This window comes from Podarcis liolepis (genome assembly GCF_965112155.1).
Source record: "Podarcis liolepis genome assembly, chromosome: 6".
In the NCBI taxonomy this organism is placed as follows: Eukaryota; Metazoa; Chordata; class Lepidosauria; order Squamata; family Lacertidae; genus Podarcis; species Podarcis liolepis.
In genome coordinates, this window is record NC_139559.1 from 1,825,477 (window position 1) to 1,831,290 (window position 5,814).

The 5,814-nt window shown below is 49.4% G+C and overlaps 1 protein-coding gene and 1 long non-coding RNA gene across 2 annotated transcripts in view; one reads left to right on the forward strand and one right to left on the reverse strand.

Moving 5' to 3' along the window:
- LOC310708940 overlaps positions 1-852 on the reverse strand; it is a 38,142-nt gene extending 37,290 nt beyond the window's left edge. Inside the window, exon 1 of the long non-coding RNA XR_014527237.1 lies at positions 66-852. This is a non-coding gene — a long non-coding RNA (uncharacterized lncRNA). The remainder of the gene's footprint in view (positions 1-65) is intronic.
- LOC310709773 (ring finger protein-like) overlaps positions 1-5,814 on the forward strand; it is a gene marked incomplete at its 5' end in the record, with an annotated part of 80,050 nt that overhangs the window by 18,801 nt on the left and 55,435 nt on the right. The gene's annotated exons all lie outside the window — the stretch shown is intronic.

Sequence of the window (5,814 nt, forward strand, 5' to 3'; positions counted from 1 at the left end):
CCCACAGCCCCTCACTGGCCAAATGCCCAGAGGGGGCAGCAGGTGGGAAGGCATGGAGGGCCCACCTTCAGGTGAGAGGGTTGGACTGTTCAAGGGGGCAGAACTCGGAAGAAGCTGCTGGGGGGCAGAGACTCAAGAATGCTCAGTTTGGCTGCTGGAGCAAGTGGCTGCCTTGGATCTGCCAGAGTTTCTACAAGACCCAACCTGAGGCAGCCCCCAGCATTGCCCAGGAGCTGCACTTGGGTCGGGGAGAAGATCCAGTGGCCAGTCATTCCAGCCCTACACTGCCTGCCCTTGTGGTCCTCCGTTCTGCACTTGGGAATCCTGGAATGCTGAGCAGGCCAGATGGAGTGGAAGAAGGATTTGGTGGGAGCAGACTTCATTCCACCAGTCAGCAGATCCCAGGCCTGCCTGCCTTGTTCTGCCTGGGGAGCTGTTCCCCGAAATGGGTCTTGCCAGCTGGGAAGTGGAGGTGCCTTTTCTCAGAAGAACGCTCTTCCCATAAATGGTCTTCCTCCTCCTTGGGAAAACAAAGCACATTCGTTTCACAGAATCATAAACTTGCTGAGTTGGAAGGGATCCAAAGCGTTATCTTGTCCAACCCCTTGAAATTATTATGAATTGTGGCAGGAATGCCCCAGAGCCAGCTGCGTCTGTCCCTTTAGTCATCCACCCCCATGGATTGGGACCATGAAGTCAGAGGAATGGAGGACACAACACCATACTGTATATGGTTGGGACAATATCGGGGGGGGGGGTTACCACACGCAGGAAAGAACAATGATTACAGACTGAGTACCTCACTTGAAACTTTATGTTGCTTAACATATTAACATGAATTTGATACGGAAGTGGGGGGGCATGTCTTCTTCACCTTCTTCTCCGCTACAATATATCCAGGGAAGTTTCAAAAGTTCATGTCACCCCTTTCTGGCTGTTCAATCTCGTCTTGAACCTGTTGCGCAATAAACTTGGATCTTCTGCAGTTTGCTCCTGTCTCCGGCTGAGCTCATTTTCTTCTGCAGGGACCCGTGGACTTAGTCCGACGAGCTGGGTGGCAGAGCAGCCTCGCACCCAGATTTTACCGTAACAAATTGAAACCATAAGATTATACAATGGATTGCTATCTTGAAGGGAGTGTAATTGAAATTATTAAGATTTTGGAACCCAGAAAATAAAATAAAAAACAAAAGAGGAACCCATCAAAACTAGCATGTGAGGAGGCCAGTTTAACTAAATTGTATAATTATACACACACACACACACACAAATTGGTTTTAATAATTGTATTAATTTGATAAAATTGACATTGTTATAATGAGGCTGCTATTGGAACGATATTGGAGAATAAATAAAAAATATTTATGACTTCAGACGTAGTCGAAGAAACCTTTTTTATTATTTTTAACCACTGAGCCTGAGCTTATTCTGAATTTTAGCCCGCCTGACCTTCAACCTACAACTGTTGGCTACTTGTGTCTACTCCTCCTTTGTGATTTCCCCTTTCTTCCATTTCTCATACATGCCCTTCTTAGCTCATCTGCAAGCTCCTTATGCAGCCACACCAGTTTCCTTAGATGCCTCCCACTTTCCTTTCTTGTTGGTGTTGTCTGCGTTTGGGCCTTCAATATTTCTCCTTTTAGAAACTCCCATCCTTCTTGGACTCCCTTCTCACTGAATATTTCTGACCATGGGGTCTCACTCAGTAGCTCCTTCAGTGTTTTTGAAATTGGCCTTCTTAAAGTCCAGGGTGCAAGTCCTTCATGGAGAAGTTCCCAGAGAAGGCTGTGCTAGTGGCAGCTGCAAGCATTCTTGAATGATGCTGAAGAGTTGGACCCATTCCAACCTGGGTTCAGGCCTGATGGATGACCTCTGCAGAGAGCAGGACAGGGGGAATCATAAAAAGTAGGGTTGGAAAGGACCCTGAGGGTCATCTATTCCAACCCCCTGTAATGCAGAAATGCTGCTTTGCTCCTGCTTCTAGATCTCTCTTTGGCTTTTGTTTCCATTGACCACGTGGAACAGTTCTAGGGGTCACAAACTTAACATGAGTCAACACTGTGATGCAGGATAGAACTTTCTTTATGCATGCTACAACAGCAGCAAGAATACTTATCGCAAAGTATTGGACTACATGGAACTGGCGGAAATGACTGGCAGAGTCCGAGACCACGGAGAAGAGTCGGCAGGAGAAGACTGGAAAAAATTTAAGGGCTATCTACAAAAGTACAGTAAAATTAAGGAATGTTGAATGATGTTAGATTGAAATTAAGTGGTTTCTAGCTGTAATGGTAAAAGGAATATGATAAAATGGTTTTCTTTTTGTAAGTAAGAATTTAAAGCTATAATAACCTAAGATGTTGGAGAGAAAGTAAGGTGTTTTCTTTTCTTTTTAAGCTGTAATGCTTTGAGATAAGGATTTGCTGTATAAATAATTTGAACTGGATATACAAGAAGGGGAGGTATGAGGAGGTCGGGGAAATATGTTATGAGAAAATAAGTTGTGAAATTTATGTGTTTTTAATGTTTTTATGTTTGCTTTTGGCTTTTTGTTTGTAAAAAATTGGAAACTCTAATAAATATTTTTTTAAAAAAAAACACTGTGATGCAGGAAGAGGAAAAGGCTAATGCTATTCTAAGCTGCATCAGCAGAAGTGCACTGTCCAAAGAGTTTTGGGAAATGCTTCTTTGTTGCACAAGATAAGAATGGAAAAGCGCCAGGAGAGCTCTAACTACAGAGCTTCCTGGCACACCTGAGCACAGGTAGAGCCAGCTGATAAGAGCTGCCACGTCCTCTGTTTGAGCCAGACTTGCTGCCTCCATCCTTGAGGTGCCATGACTGAACCTTAGGGACCATTCTTCCCTCGGGTAAGGCTGGAGGCTGAGGAAGGCGTGAAGGTGTGATCCCATCTGGGGATCTGGGTGGGAGGGGCTCTTGCAGGCTCACAGGTGTATCATAAGGAAACCTGGGGGAGCAGAGGAGGAACTGCTCTCCAGAGAGCTCTCTAGGGGGAGAGTAATAGAAAGCAGAGTTCCCCGAGAACCGGTATTGAGACTTGTGCTTTTCAACTTCTTCACAAACAATCCAAAGATGGGATGAGCAGTGAGGTGGCCAAGATTGCTGCGGATACTAAATAGTTCAGGTTGCTTTAGCTGCTTTGTGATCGCTTGTTGCAAAACCTTCTTAGAAAGAAAAGAACGTCCTCTCTGTCACACTTCCTGTCCTGACCTCTGTTTCTTCTTCCTTCACCTCCTTCTTTGGGAATTCCCCAGAGAACCTGTTTTCTGAGATATAAGTGAGTCATGGGCTGGGCAGTAGACTTAGCTTGTTCACCATGTGGTGGAGTGGCCTTCTCCTCGTGGGGCTCCTTGCTCTTTGGGGTCAAGTGACACCTGCCTCCAGCCACCCTCTAGGTAAGCACTTTCTCCTCCTTCTCCCAATTCCACAGAACCCTTTCCCTTTCACAGAAAGATTGCTGACCCATCTATGCATGCCTCCCCATTCGGAAAACTGCCCATTTATTTAGCTTCCTATAACTTAACCAGTTCAAGATCCACAAGAGGACCTCTCCTCTTACTCCTTGACTGCTCGACTTACTCAGGAATCTTTGAAGTAGAACCATAGGATCATAGAGTTGGAAGGGATCCCAACGGTCTACAGTTGTGTAATTCTATTGTTGTAGATGAGGGCCCTGACTTGGCATGTGTTACGAAGACCTGGGTAGATGAGCTGGGAAGGGGATTGCTCTCACTCAGCTCTGTCCACCTGGGTGTCCAATAAAGCACCAAGTTAGGCTGGAGCACTGAAGAAGGAGAGTTAGGTCTATTGGTCCTGTGCTGGACCCGGGGGGGGGTACAGAGAGGCGTGGTCAGAGTCCTGTCCTGGGTCGAGGGTCTGGAGACTGTCCACCAAGGGCGAAGCAGGGTCCAAAGCAAGAAGCCGGGCATGGTCGGGAACTCCGGAAGAACAGGACTGGGTGCTGGCAGAAGCAGGTTTCCAGCGACGTTGCTTCCGCCTGGGACCAGGCTGACTGGCCTTTATCTTCTCTGAGGCCAGGGGTGGTCCCGGCCCACAGGTGACCCGCCTCTCCTGGCCTTAAGGCGAGCACTCCTCCTGAGTGAACCTAGTTCCCTCCGCCTCTCTGCCCTGAGCCTCTGCAGTTCAGGAGAGGCTGGAGGGTTACTGGACCCAGGGGCAGCTTCCCCTTCCCCTTTACCTTTTACCCCCTTCACACCCAATCTCTAGTATGGCAGCTTTGGTGAGCTCCACAAGGGGTGCCCAGGTTGGGGAAAGGACACTTTCCACTCAAAGTCCTTTCTCAAGCCTCTCCCTTCTCCTCCACCAGTGGCTTTACAATCCCACAGCTGGGCTAGCTTTTGTAAGGAACTCTTCCACTAAATTGTGCAGGGAACTGTTCCAAAATTTATCTTCGAAATTGGAGGCTTTTTAGCAGAAGACATCTTTCAGGGATTCATTAGTTCTGATTTCTGCACTGGAGGCAGTTGGACTAGATGCCCCTTGGGGGTCCCTTCCAACTCTACTGTGCTGGTCCCATGGGTTACCCGAGAGGCGAGGTCCAAGTCCAGTCCATGGTCAAAGGTGCAACGTGGAGGCAGTCTGTAGTAGCTGAAGCTGGGTGCAGGGCAGGGAGTCGGGTGAAGTCAGGAACAGGCTTGCAAGCAGGGAGCCAGGGCAGGTCAGGAGCTCAGAGAGGAAAGCAGGACAGGGTTCAGGCAAGAACTAGCAACCAACAATGTTGCTTCCGCAACTTGGGACTGGAGCTGGCCGGCTTTTAACTGCCCCGAGGCATAGGGCGGCCCTGATCCTCAGGTGACTCACCTCTCCTGGCCTGGAGGCAAGCACTCCTCCTGAGAGAACCTAGTTCCCTCCGCCTCTCTGCCCTGAGCCTCTGCAGCTCAGGAGAGGCTGGAGGGTTACTGGACCCAGGGGCAGCTTCACCTTCTCCTGACAGGGCTGGGAGAGGCGCACCTGCAGGCAATGGGTCCTCCGTCACCTCCGGAGCCAGAGTTGATACATCTGGTGTCTGCTCCTGAGGAACCGGCACAGGTGCAGGCCCTTCAGATTCAAGCCCCTGCCCCGGCTCAGCCGGCCCTGGAGGCGGGGACTCCTGTGCAGGCTGGGACTCCTCAGGTTCAGCTTCTGAATCAGATTCCCAGGCCATCACAGGTCCACAGATTTACTATTTTGCTCTCCAGGAAGCCTTTCCAAGTTGGGATGATCTTTGAGGGCCGGACCCAGTGTTTGGCCAAAGAGATTGATGAGGGCTGGAGTTGACCAACCTGGTAAAGGCAGCCTGGCACATGGTGTTGATTGTGCAGGACTTCAATGTTCCTTTAGTGGAGGACACTCTGTGAAGTCCAGCTCCACACGGGGCTGTTTCCAGATGTCACAGACCCAAAACACAAAGTGGGGCATCTTGGTTTGTTTTTTGCCTGAGAGTGTGAAAAAGGTGGTCTGAAAACTGGGGTTCATGTGTCATACTAGCCCCATTGTTGTGGTCTGATCATTTCCTGATGAAGTTTGGTCTCACGGTCATGATCCCCCCCCCCCGAAGGGGTGGGAGACCCATTCAGTGTTCCAGAGACTTATGAAATCTGATGGATTCCTGGATTCTCTGGGGAAGGTTCTAGTGGTTCGCCAGAAGCGGCTTGGTCATGCTGGCCACATGACCCGGAAGCTGTACGCTGGCTCCCTCGGCCAATAAAGCAAGATGAGTGCTGCAACCCCAGAGTCGGCCACGACTGGACCTAGTGGTCAGGGGCCCCTTTACCTTTACCTTATGCTTCATTAGA